The 14,486-nt window shown below is 32.0% G+C and overlaps 1 long non-coding RNA gene across 1 annotated transcript in view; it reads left to right on the top strand.

Annotated features, from left to right (window-relative positions):
• Positions 1 to 8,272: 8,272 nt before the first annotated feature.
• Positions 8,273 to 14,486, top strand: part of LOC132737152 (uncharacterized) — a 40,179-nt gene continuing 33,965 nt past the window's right edge. Inside the window, exon 1 of the long non-coding RNA XR_009626688.1 lies at positions 8,273 to 8,382. This is a non-coding gene — a long non-coding RNA (uncharacterized LOC132737152). The remainder of the gene's footprint in view (positions 8,383 to 14,486) is intronic.

Here is a 14,486-nt window from a genome sequence, read left to right as displayed (position 1 = left end):
CATTGTGCATGTATCAAATACATATTCATAATAAGAATACATACAAAAACATCTATTGGACCTTATTATATATGTACATATTTGAAAACTGTGAACAACACATAGCTGTGAACAATACATAGCTTTTCAAACAGAAACATTTAAATCAGATTTGAGTTATGTAAAATGCATTTCACATTTTAGAAATACATGTATATATGTATACATATGATCATTTACAGTAATTACATTATAGTATACATTGTATATCATATTTTTAAAGTAAAATGAATATTTATGAGTCGTTTTGTAATTCACACTTTTTAGCAGATATTTCCTTTTGGACTTGCAAGTTTTTATATATCGAACTGCTAACCTCAGGAAGTCAGAGACCTAATTTGTCTTTCATTATAATTTATTTTAATGAAAGTATTGTTATACATTAAATAAAAAATGTAGACAGTATTTGTGCACACATAGCAATTCCTTTTTACAGAGTGCCGTTAAGCCCACGTACCTTTCAAATACAAATATAAAACAACTTAATAACAAAGAAGTATATATCAATAAAAAAATTCTTTCGTTAGTCGGACGTATTATTTGTGTGAATATTAAAATAAATATTGGGCAAAAAGTAATAAAATGACCAAAGGAAATGCGCTATAAGTAATTTAACGTATTACAATTCCTTTCCCAATCACAAACCCCGTGAATGAAATGTAGCATATTGAGAATTAACTTTCATTTTTTTTAATCGCAAAATTTTCGACTATTTTTAATAATAACCTCAGACCTTATACAGATTTAAACCAGTTCTAAAGTCTGATTTCATTGACCTGTCAATCATAAATACATTATAGCACTCATTCCTCTTCGGTTTCCGAGAATTAATATGCAGTACATAAGTCACACCAGCTTAGTGTAAATGTCATCGTCACGTCCGGAATAGCACAGTCTGTTAAGTGATTGCCTGAAATGTGAAAAGTTTAGTAGTTCAATCCCCACACCGTACAATCAAATGGACAGACAGCTGTTCCAGCGTCCACAGCTGTACGTCGGCGCGGGAAATACAATTGACGTACGGTAAGTATTCATCTATTTTGAACATATCCAAACTGTGTTCGAGTAATCAATGCTATGGATTCATAGTCAACATCTAAAGAAGCATGCTAACAAATTTCTGGCCCTGTGCAAGCTTTACTTCACATGAATTTTGACTGAAAATAACCACACTATCCGATGAGATGCGGTATTTTTAGTTTGAAGTCACAAAAACTTATATTTTCTCATGATGATTAATCCTTTTTTTCATACGATTCGTAAACGACAACATTTTGTCATTAAATATTCCAAACCATACCTTCAAAAAAGCTTTTCTGTTAAAGTTATAAGGTATTTAAGTTTGAGTGTCATCAAAATTTTAGTAACGTCATCAGATGTTCCCTCTTTTTAATGATAACATCGACAGCAATTCATCGGCAAGGATAAATAACGCTGAAAGCTGTTCAAAGAAACAATTTTCAGCGCTGTTCAAAGACACAATTTTCAGAGCTTTTGTCCTCCAGTTACTAGGGAAAAGTAAGACTTTTTGTTCATTTAAAGTATTACTTTATTCATGATACTTTCTAATTATATTATTTTTATTATTACTTTCTATAATTTGTTGTATCTTAGCTGAGAGGCCTTTATCTCCATTTACCGCACTGTATTTCAATATTGATATTGTTCATATGAATGAATGAGTGAGTGAATGAATGAATTAATTTATTAATCAATAAATGAACGAACGAATGAACAAACGAACGAATGATGCAATATACGTATATGTAAGAAGAAAGTATATGAGTTGTAATATTCTAAAGATTACATATTATACATTCATTTTTCTTCCTATGCATGTCCTGTTGTTGTTGTTGTTTTCTATTTCAGAAGGCCATATTGGAAATAAGATATATATGATTGTTATTGTATGTTATTAATGTATAATCTTCTTTAAATAAAGATATTATTCTTATTATTATTTTTATTATTATATAAAAAGGTAGCAAGATCTATTAATATGTTTCTGAAATGTTAAACTCAAAGAAAGTAAAGGCAAATTTAACGCTTAATCCGGATACTCTGTATTGTAACTAAATCCATCAAGTGTTATTATAAATAATGGCATAAAGTAGACATGACCCATGCATTAAATGGATGTGTAACCCGAGATGTCTGCCATATAAAATGATTTATTCAAAAAATAAAAATTTGAATAATTTTAAGAATGATTATTATTTCTATTGCACTATAAATCAAAACAGATTTCAATGACAAATAACAACATGTTTTTCCATGCACTTTCATATCTAAGGTTAAACAGCCATTCACTGCATAGGACATGTCCATTATATGAATTGTTTATAATAACAATTGATGGATACCTTCATTTACAAGACTGAATATTCATATTAAGCGTTAAATTTGCCTTTGCCTTTTGACTTAAACATTTCATAAACCTATTACAGGAACTCCACTGAGGTTTATAAGCCTAAAAACATGAAATTTTATTTTTTCACATAAAAAACATGAGCACTAAAACATAAATATTAATGAAATATAACCAAGAAATATAGGAGAAATACATTGAAAATCATATGTTTGTGCTATTCTCAGTCCGATTTGAGTAAAAAGCGTTTAAACTCTTTTCAATTTTGGGTCATTTTTTCACTATTATAATATTCTGGAAAAACGGAGCAAGCTAATGATCGGAAATTCTGCATATAAGTTATAAGTATAGATCTACATCAAATGGAAAACTAATCTCAAAAAATTATTTCCAGTCCCATCATGTCAAAAAAAAACAACTTAGTGGAGTCCCTTTTCATAAGTTTTGCTACCTTTTTATATTGAAATACAGTGCGGTAAATGGAGATCAAGGTCTCTAACCTAAGATATAACAAATAATAGAAAGTAATAATAAAAATAATATAATAAGAAAGTATCATGAATAAAGTAATATTCTAAATTGACAAACAAGTTTTACTCTTTCCTAGTTACTGTAGGACAAAAGCGCGGTTGTAAATACATGTAATTGTTTCTACGAACAGCTTTCAGCGTTATTCGTTCTTGCCGATGAATTGCTGTCGATGTTATCATTAAAAAGAGGCGAACAGCTGATAACGTTACTAAAATTTTGATGACACACAAACTTAAATTCCTTATAACTTTAACAGAAAAGCTTTTTTGAAGGTATGGTTTGGAATGTTTAATGACGAAATGTTGACGTTTACGAATCGTATGAAAAAAGGATTAATTATCATGAGAAAATATAAGTTTTTGTGACTTCAAACTAAAAATACCGCATCTCATCGGATAGTGTGGTTATTTACAGTCAAAATTCATGTGAAGTAAAGCTTGCACAGGGCCAGAAATTTGTCAGCATGCTCCTTTGGATGTTGACTATGAATCCATAACATTGATTTACTCGAATACAGTTTGGATATGTTAAAAATAGATAATTACTTACCGTACGTCAATTGTATTCCCCGCGCCGACATGTACTAGTATATACTGGTACAGCTGTGGACGCTGGGACAGCTGTCTGCCCATTTGATTGTACGGTGTGATCCCTACTATTGTCATTGTTTTAGAAACACTCTTTTTTAATTTCTGCAGTATTTTGTCAATGGAAATGGCTTATTGCTTGCATAATTGTGTACATGGATATAAAGCAACTTAGCAACACTGTTTTGTCTCAAATGGTATTGTGATTTAGGGCATTGGATTTGAATGCGAATGAATTTTAAATGTTAATTCTTCAACCATGTTATTTAAAAGTAGTGTATAAACTTTACCATGATAAGTGCAAAATTCATTGAACAAAAAGAAGAACGCAATTAGTAAAATATAAATAAGAAAAAAACATTGACCTACGCGAACAGGTACAGCGGGCATCGTTTAACTAACATTGCGTAAGTTTTTCGCAAGTATTTTCGTAACTTTATGCTTACGTTTAAACTTACGTAAATCGTAAGTGTGTATCACAAAACGTTGTAAGTTTTTTTTTCTAAAACTTGCGTTAAAATAGTGCGTCACTATTCAAAGATGGTTTTAAGAATTAGTCAACAAGGAGGCGTTTTGGTAATATTAATGACCGCAAAACATGGCTAAAAAGGGCTCAACTGGTAATTGGTAGAGTCATCTATGGACACTCAAGAATTTTGCTGAGCAATTCATATTTTTAAGTTCATATTGTACCATCAGTCATCCACAGGATTTCTCTCGATTTTAGATAAATACATATATAGAGTAGAAAGGAAAACCCCACATATTTCATCATAGAAGATATTTAAAGGGTTTTTGTTTATTTTGAGAAGTGAAAAAACTGCAAGGACCTCAAGTGAAAATGTTGATTTTTTTCTCATTTTTACATGAAATATTTAGCTTATTCAAGTTACCCACATCTTTTAGATATTTTTTTATTCATTTATTTTTATTTATTTTATTTGTTAATATTTATCGAGTAAAGAAAATCCCTTGATTCTTAACGATTTTACACTAAAACATGCAAAAAAAAATCATGCGTAAAAAAGATTACACAAAAGCGCCAAATGCGAACAAAAGATATTCACCATTTTAGTCATCATTGCAGTATAACTATTAAGTTTTTCAGTAAAATAATGATATCTGAATATTTGCCATGAAAAACAATTGCAACAAATAATTTTATGTGCATTTTATGAACATATGCGAAAAAAAAATCATACAATTTAATTAACATATAAAGGTCATCATCATTTTGAGATACTCTCTATTCACTCTACAGTATTAAACAAATGACATTTACTGAGTTTAAGTAAATATTATATGTCATTTATAAAATTCTCACTAAATCTAGATTTAGCATCAAAAGCTCGTGAAGTTTTTAAAATAATATAAAAAACATGATAACTGATTTATAATACTTGGAATATCAGTATATTTTTGGAGAAGAAGAAGATAGGGATTTAAAGACTTTCATCTTTAAGCTGATAGGACGACTTCCATATTCGTATATGTTTTTACTTAATTCAATTTTTAATAAGTCCATAGTGTTTGTAAGCGAACAGCATGGACCCTGATCAGACTACGCGGATGCGCAGACTGGTATGAATACATGCTGTTCGCAATCGCATTACGTTTTTTTTTCGTGACGCGGCTCAAATACTTTCTAGATGATGTACAACAACTCTTCCTGACAAAAAGATGAAAGACAAACACTTCATTACTCAAACATGAACGACAAACACTTCATTACTCAAACATGAACGACAAACACTTCATAACTCAAACAGGAACGACAAACACTTCATTACGCAAACAGGAACGACAAACACTTCATTACTCAAGCAAGAACAACAAACACTTCATTACTCAAGCAGGAACGACAATCACTTCATTACTCAAACTGGAACGACAAACACTTCATTTCTATAGCAGGAACGACAAACAATTCATTACTCACACAGAAACAACAAACACTTCATTACTCACACAGGAACATCAAACACTTCATTACTCAAGCAGAAACGACAAACACTTCATTACGCAAACAGGAACAACGAACACTTCATTACTCAAACAGGAACAACAAACGCTTCATTACTCAAACAGAAACGACAAACATTCCATTACTTAAACAGGAACGACAAACATTTCATTACACAAACAGAAACGACAAACAATTCATTACTCACACAGAAACAACAAACACTTCATTACTCACACAGGAACATCAAACACTTCATTACTCAAGCAGAAACGACAAACACTTCATTACGCAAACAGGAACGACAAACATTTCATTACTCAAACAGAAAAAACAAACACTTCATTACGCAAACAGGAACGACAAACACTTCAGTACTCAAACAGGAACGACAAACACTTCATTACTTAAACAGGAACGACAAACACTTAATCACTCAAACAGGAACGACAAAAGCTTAATTTCTCAAGCAGGAACGACAAACACTTCATTACTCAAGCAGGAACAACAAACACTTCATTACTCAAACAGGAACGACAAACACTTCATTACTCAAACAGAAACGACAAACATTTCATTACTTAAACAGGACTGACAAACATTTCATTACTCAAACAGAAACGACAAACACTTCATTACTCAAACAGAAACGACAAACACTTCATTGCGCAAACAGGAACGACAAACACTTCATTACTCAAGCAGAAACGACAAACATTTCATTACTCAAACAGAAACAACAAACACTTCATTACGCAAACAGGAACGACAAACACTTCATTACTCAAACAGGAACGACAAACATTTCAATACTCAAACAGAAACAACAAACACTTCATAACGCAAACAGGAACGACAAACACTTCATTACTCAAACAGGAACGACAAACACTTCATTACTCAAACAGGAACTATAATACTTTATTAGTAAAACAAGAAGGAGAATACTTGATTTATATCAAAATATGAACGATAAATACTTTCTGACCAAAAATGAACAAAAATACTTTCTGAGTAAAATGTGAACGACAAACATTATGACTAAAAACATGAACGACAATACTTTAAGACTAAAATAAGAAACGACAAATATTTATGACTTTAACATGAGTGACAAATCTTTATGACTTAGATACGAACGTATTACTTTCTGGCACAATCGTAACAACTCGGCAATCTCCGTCAAGTGCGAATTCTTCAAGTCGCCCGAGGTGTTCCGATTGTTTCAAGTTTAGTCATGAATGACAATTCTTTATGACTAAAACGTAAACGACAACACTTTCTGACTGAAACATGAACGTTATTACTTTATGTTAAAAACATGAACAGAAATACTAAATCATTAAAACATAAACAACACTTAAGTATTAAAACATGAACGATAATACTTCATGACCAACAATATAATACATGAACGGCAATGAACGACATTTGTTTATGAAACATGTACAACAATACACAGTGTGGGATATCATTAATGCGTTTACGCTAATTGCGTTTTCAATAATTAACATCATTTACCATTTTCCATATTCCAACAATGTATCTTTCTATTGTAGCTCTTTTACTTTTCCCGTTATAACTGCAGACATTATTATATCCGGCAATATTTTGATGCAGCATGTCGGGAAAAGTATTATATATATACATTGGCAAAAGTATGATTCATTGGATTTGATATATAGAGGATATTTAATGAGTGTATGTTCAATAATTAACTTTTAAACGTGTCGGCTAATATTATTCTATTCAACAAGTCCAATAAATACAGTAATGAACTTACACGAATTTAATATTCTATTCATCACATACCCAAAATAAAGAGTGTTTAAACTGAAAAAGAATCATTTTTTCAATGACCTGATCACGCGGCTAGATCTATACTGTATGTAGGGTAACGCTAACATTTAACGCGTCTTAACCCTATGTCTTTATACAACGCAAATAATGCCATGTCAAAATATAATTATATTTAATGCACGACCGTGCAATACTATTTTACGGTGTCGCAAAAACGGGCGGCACGAGTGTGTGATAAGTTGGTATATGATTATTATTTAAATAAAAAAAATGTACCATAAAATGCAAATACCATTTAAGTCATGGGCTCGGTCCAATGTTACCGTACACAAATGCCACGTGATCACACGCACTGATGCTTAATTATTAAAACATGAATAATGACAATATTCAATATGAAAACATGAATGACAATATTTTATTATTAAAACATGAACGGCAATATTTTATGATTGGTAGATCTACATAAAGGGCAATATTTTATAGGGGTAAAATACTTTGATATCAAAACAGGTAAGACTTGGAAATACCTTTTGCTTAAACAAAAACGACAATGTCAGAGGCGAACATGAAACATAGATCTAATTAATTCACCTTTTAAGTCGAAGAAAAATTATCAACCAAGATAGATAGAAAGATTTATTTTCATCGTGAAAATTATCATTTTTCACTGAGGGTAGGATGGATCTAGATCTAGATCTATATCTATTTACTTTTATACTGTTCACTCAATGAAAGTAAATCCGGTATTTTAGAAAAAACTTGAATATCCTCTTTTAACTTGTTTGAGAAAAGTTGTCAATAGATCTATTACACAAATATTCTATTTTCTTATTGAGAATAAAAAGTGACGCATAGAAAATTAATATAAGTTCAGTCAATATTTTTTCACTGCGAATATGACTTTCCATCATTCTAGTAGTCAATTTTCATAACTCGCGCGCTTTCAAATATATGCGAATGACGTCAAAGGTAACTATAGCCGATACTCTTCATAAGGCCGCTTACATCTCTGATCAGTTCAAGGTCGGGTGAACACTAACTGCTGGTCTTTTATTTATCAATTACTTGACATATTTAACAGTCTTCAATAGGTAAGTATGTTTTTTGTACAATTAATCATAAAAAGCAATTAGTGTGTGTTTTGCAATCATGCAGAGAATTAATTTTCATGAAATTCAAAAATAGAATGTTAATTCATCTAAAATGGCCGCCAAGAAATTAAAAAAATTGCTACACAACCGGTAATTGATTGCGTTTCATATTTTCTGTAGTTTTTCCCGATGTTTGCTATTGTTACTTTGTTACTTAAAATCGCAAAGAAACCAAAAATACATTATATTCGCTGTTCTTCGCTATTTTTGCCTCAATTATGTGTAAACAACCTGCGTGGGAGGGGCACCGGTGTAATTATTGTAACTATAAATAGCCAAAGGGGTACGGCTCATTGAATGTTCACAAAATATGTATTTGATGGTAGAAAACATTTATCCTAAGTCAGAAATGAATTCTAAGTCCATTCCCATTACACTATATACTAATATATAGACAAGGGTAACAACTCCCATAAGGTATGCCCAATCAGGGTTTTTGCCTTGCAGTTTTTTACACGATACAGCATAAATAAAAAGGAATTATGCAATTTGTAGTCGAATGATTTACCTATCGAACCAATGTAAAACTTTACTTATACAGGGTTCTCGGGGATGCTTATTTCGGCGTCCCGGTACGCATGTTTATTACAGCTGGACGCAAATATTTCAGAGCAAGGATTCCACGTACGCTTAATTTTGCCTGGGGACGCATAAACATTACCGATTGTTTACAACCAGAAATACACAAATGCGTTAGCGCGTGTCAGTCTATAGGTAGGCGGTCCTATGCACATCAACCCATGAAGCGATTAGCCAATCAGCGATAACGCTTCCGATCATTATCACGCTATAGTGATCAGACTAATTAAATGTATACACGCGCTGTACAGTTCATGTAATTCAGATATAACACAAGGTGATAGATCAACAGTTGATTGGAAATTTGCAAATTTTACCGACAAAAGGAAAAAATTACCGACTATTTACGCCGCAAGTTTAAAGACTGTTTTCTCAATTACAAATGAGTGTAATTTGAATGATTGTCGAATATGTTCGCATAATAATGATTGTCGATTATTTTCGGCATTTTCTAGGCACAATTTTGCTTTAGTTTCATTCTTGCAAAATCGTTCTATAAGGGTATTAAGAATTTAAGATATTGTGCCGAAATGCCAGGTACGCATACGCTTTTCTTTGATATTTAGATTCTATCCGAAAATTGATCCAAACATTGGCGATTTCACGTTCGCCAGAAACCCTAAAATTTCGCAAAAATTCTCGGTTTCCATGCCAAACATGCGAATGAATTGTTCCTTTATTATTTAATAAACATTAAATCTTTAAAAATCAATCTTCAATTTGCCCCCTTTTGAAGATATTTGCTAAAATAATTGTCGATCGGATGAATCTCTTACACACTGTGTGAAGCTGTACACGATTTTCCTATTCATTCCGCTAAACGCTGCCTATATACATTTACGTTTTTCTTTTACAAATACAAACTTTTTGTCTTTAGAGTGGACTTATTTAACCAGAATAAAATTTGATTTGGTATAAAAGTGAAAAAAAAGACGATTTCCATGTGTTGATGCATTATAATGAAATAATTTCATAATAAATATTAACAACAAAACAATAATTATACTATGTAGTTCAGAGTTTCTTTTGAATAACTATAAACTTTGGAAGTCTCTTGAAGATTCAAAATATCAGCAATGCTATTGTGAGTATTGAATGACTAATCTGTAAACATATTAATTGCGATGCGCTTTTGGACTCCAACTTTTTCAGGGTTGGGAGTCCATGGACTCCATGTTTTAAAGTCCTAGTGAGAACCCTGCTTATATCTCTTATACTTAACGAGTACTGGCCTTCAAAGTAACAAAAAACTGCTCATTTTCGCAAGGTTGACATCGATCATGGCTACGCAGGAAACACAAAGTTACACGACTGTTGCAATCGTTGGAGATAATATCACAAGCATTTATCATGCTGGGCAATTAAAAATACATAAAAGTAATCAAAATATATCAATAACCTATAATGACAATGTGATATAAACTCACCTGCGGCTTCAAAATATTTCCCCGTTGAAATTTCTATAAAACACCGCCATCTTGACGAATGTAAACAACCGTCACCTGATTGGTTGTTTTTTTTTCAGAAATTTACGGTTATATGTTCGGGAAATAAATCCACCAATCAAATGACTGGTATCCAGTTGATTCACAATTTCATGAGGTGATTTAAACTAGTGATGTTCCGATTGTCGCAAGTCGCTGATAATCAGTTACTGTTATGTTAAACGACAATAATCGATTCACAAAAAAATGTTCCGCGACGTCGTCGAAAATGTTTAAAGTATCAAAACGAATTAATTCTGGCGGTAATTTTCTTTTAGGAACACCTTGCCGATCGCAAAAAAATTATCTCAGAGACGATTTTGAGTTGAATAGGATCAATACGTGATGTAAACAATAGTTATATATTATGTGATGTGAATGTTATTATTTGACATCCATTGGAAAATTAAATTAAATCTATTTCGTAAAATAATAACTAAGTAGGGTTAAAACTGTGTTGAAAATTGCTAAATAAAGTTCATGTTACAAAATAAAATCAAGTTCCTTGGGAAAAAATGTTTCTACCCTATTTCTTTTTAACGCGACTTTAATCGGAAAGTTATCGATTATGTCCCATCCGATTGAACCGATGATCGATTTGGACAAATTTCATCCCATTTCCATCACTAATTTAAACCAATCAAAAAGCTCATTCTATACAATGTTTAGTGAAACGTTAGTTCTAGAAAAAAATATTACTATTGTGCTCTCTGCTTGTGGAATAATTTAGTTTGGGAATAGTTTTGCCTTTTATATTGGCAAGACATGTGAAACAGGTTTTCACCGTGGGCGCTGCTAATTTGTTTCTGATAGTTATTTACCTTTGCTTTTGAATAATATAAATTTTGCTAAACATAATTTCATTGGTCAATATTTTACGCACCTGTGTATCGACGCAATTTAATTAATTTTACCCACAGTTGAGTACATGTAATGTTACATGTTAATCAACCGTGGGTATCTGACAATGCAAAAAACTTTGTGGGTAGATAAATGTCATTGCCTCATTATGTAGATGAGCAGTGCAAAAAACTGAAACTCTGTCTTGCCTAAGTTTGGAATTATTGCACTTTAAACTTTGTCTGGGAAATAACTCTGAAACTACAAGAGGTATACTTTTCTGTGTCCAAAATCTATTCGGAGAGCATCACTGGGTTCAACCAGTTCTTGTTGGAGCACTATTTTCAGCCAAGAGGCAATGAAATTCAGTCAGTGCATATTTTGTGATGCAAGTTGCCATTTTTACTCAGTTTGAGCAGATATACAGACTTTAAACCATCATTAGTTAAAAATGTATACAGTGGGTTCTCATGATTTTTTTGGTCATGAAGTTAACAATATCCATGGTTGGGCACTTAGTCCATTTCAACTTGTTTTTAAACAGTACTGAATTCATTTAAAAAAAAAACAGATTTAGTTGGTACATGCACAAAATTACAGTTGACTGTCAGTAACTGGAATTTCAAGGGACTGGGCATTGTACTTCGAGAGAAACGGAACTTTAGTAACTTGGATCTGTTGCCATTACATTTACATTTGTACATGTGATTGAATTGTCCAAATAAGTAGGTTTGTTCTTGTTGATAAAGGCAATGCTGCAATGTTAAACTGTTGAAATGACGGTTAATCACTTACAACCACAAATTATAAATGAACAGAAAGATATTTAAATTTTAATACATCATTATTGTGTCGCCTTGAAAAAGGCGACATATAGGGGTTACTTTTGTCGGCGTCGGCGTCCCCTAAAGCTTGTCAGGAGCATAAGTCAGTCATTATAAGTGGGATTGACTTCAAACTTGGTACGCATGCTTCTTATAATGACCCGAAGTGCAGTGCACAAGTACTGGTACTCTGCATTTCTTATTTTTTGAGTTATTGCCCTTTGTTAATTTTATACTGTATTTTTGTCCAGGCCATTTCTCCTAAAGTATAAAAGCTATGGACATAAAACTTCATAAGATGATAGATCTCATAAAGAAAAAGTGCAGTGCCCAAGAACTGGTACTCTGCATTTCTTATTTTTAGAGTTATTGCCCTTTGTTAATTTTCATACTTTATTTTTGTCCAGGCCATTTCTCATAAAGTATAAAAGCTATGGACTTGAAACTTCATAGGATGATAGATCTTATTAAAAAGAAGTGCAGTGCACAAGAACTGGTACTGTGCATTTCTTATTTTATGTGTAATTGCCCTTTGTTAATTTTCATACTTTATTTTTGTCCAGGCCATTTCTCCTAAAGTTTAAAAGCTATGGACATAAAACTTCATAGGATGATAGATCTCATTAAGAAGAGTTGCAGTGCCCAAGAACTGGTACTCTGCATTTCTTATTTTTTTAGTTATTGCCCTTTGTTAATTTTCATACTTTATTTTTGTCCAGGCCATGTCTCATAAATTATAAAAGCTTTAGACTTGAAACTTAATAGGATGATAGATCTTATTGATAAGAAGTGCAGTGAACAAAAACTGCTGATCTGCATTTCTTATTTTTTGAGTTATTGCCCTTTGTTGATTTTCAAATTTCATTTTTGTCCTGGCCATTTCTCTTAAACTATATTGTTCACAAGGCAACACATCCGACTCGCGGAGTTCTAGTGTAAGTTAACAGTGAGACATAAACACAAACATTCCTAGCAATGATATAAATGCAAATCAAGTTAGTCCGTATGCACATGTTTTAATACATTAAGCACTCATGACCATTCATTACAATAGAAGCACAATATCACTTTTATTTAAACAACAATATGTCTTATACCTTGGAGAATGTGATTTTATCATGGGACGAAAACAAAAGTAGAAAATACTGTGAACCGGAAGTACGTATTAATTAAGTTATCTAACTGTAAAAACCAATTAAGTCCTTATACTGATTAAAGTTACTTTTACGCATGATGATAATACATAAATGGCCAGCAATTAAAATTACTATGACACATGTGAACCAGAGTGACAACATCTCACCTTGATGTTGCCGACCTTTGATCAGTCTGCTACTAATTGTGATGAAAAAATGTTGGACTTTAATTGAGGGGACCAAAAACCCTTTTTGCATAACAGGAGTCTCAGTAGTAAAAATTTGCTTTTATTTATTGACAGATGTACATTAGAATACATTGACAAATGTGTAGGTTTGAGCAGCATCCATTGCCTAAGGATGTTTTGTTTTAAAAAAGATTTGAATTATTAATAAGAACCTTGTTCCCCTTTCTCCTTACCTAGAAGTCCAAACAGGTTCTTTAGTCAAAGGTTTGTTCACGCAGAGCTACAATTTTTAACCCTAATCATGTTTTTTTCTGGCCCATTTTGATGACTGATTTTGGGTTTATTTCCTAATGCCAAAAAAATTTTTTTTTCCTCCGAATTTCATGAACAGGAACAAAAAATAAAATAAGTAAACTTATAGTTTTTCTGTTACATTTAACTGAACTGTTCCATAGAAAATTGTTATCTTGCACCCCAGATTGTAATATAGCCTTTAAGTACAAAAGGAGTTTACTAAAACCAAATCTGAGGTATACAATATGTTGCCAATTTTTCCCAATTTGTTTAAAACATTATGAAAATTCCCAAATCTGGGGGTTGGGTCGAGTTCCTAAGGTGCTGAGAAGAACCCTGCTAATGTACAAAGGTAGTTTACTACACACCTGCCATATTTGGGCATCCATGCTGTCTGATCATGGTCTGTACTGTTTGATATTCAGTCGATGCATGTTTTGATATTTTCCCCGAAATGAATGGTTGTGACCAGATTCAAAGGTGGATATAAGCAAGTATATTTCAAATATTTACTAGTGGGGTAAAGGTTAACAAATTATCAACCTGCAGTAACTCTGATATTGTGTATTTGTATAAATATGGATGCATGACGATTGCAATGTTTTAAGACTTAAAAGAATCTTCTATTTGAATACTTAACCACTAAGTTCTTTCCTTTACACTAAATATCACTTAATAATCAATAAAAGACTGTAAAAG

The sequence above is a fragment of the Ruditapes philippinarum genome, unplaced genomic scaffold (genome assembly GCF_026571515.1).
Source record: "Ruditapes philippinarum isolate M1 unplaced genomic scaffold, ASM2657151v2 ctg3240_1_1_1_1, whole genome shotgun sequence".
Lineage (NCBI taxonomy): Eukaryota > Metazoa > Mollusca > Bivalvia > Venerida > Veneridae > Ruditapes > Ruditapes philippinarum.
Note: the sequence above shows the minus strand (reverse complement) of the source record. Positions and strands in the feature narration are given on the sequence as shown.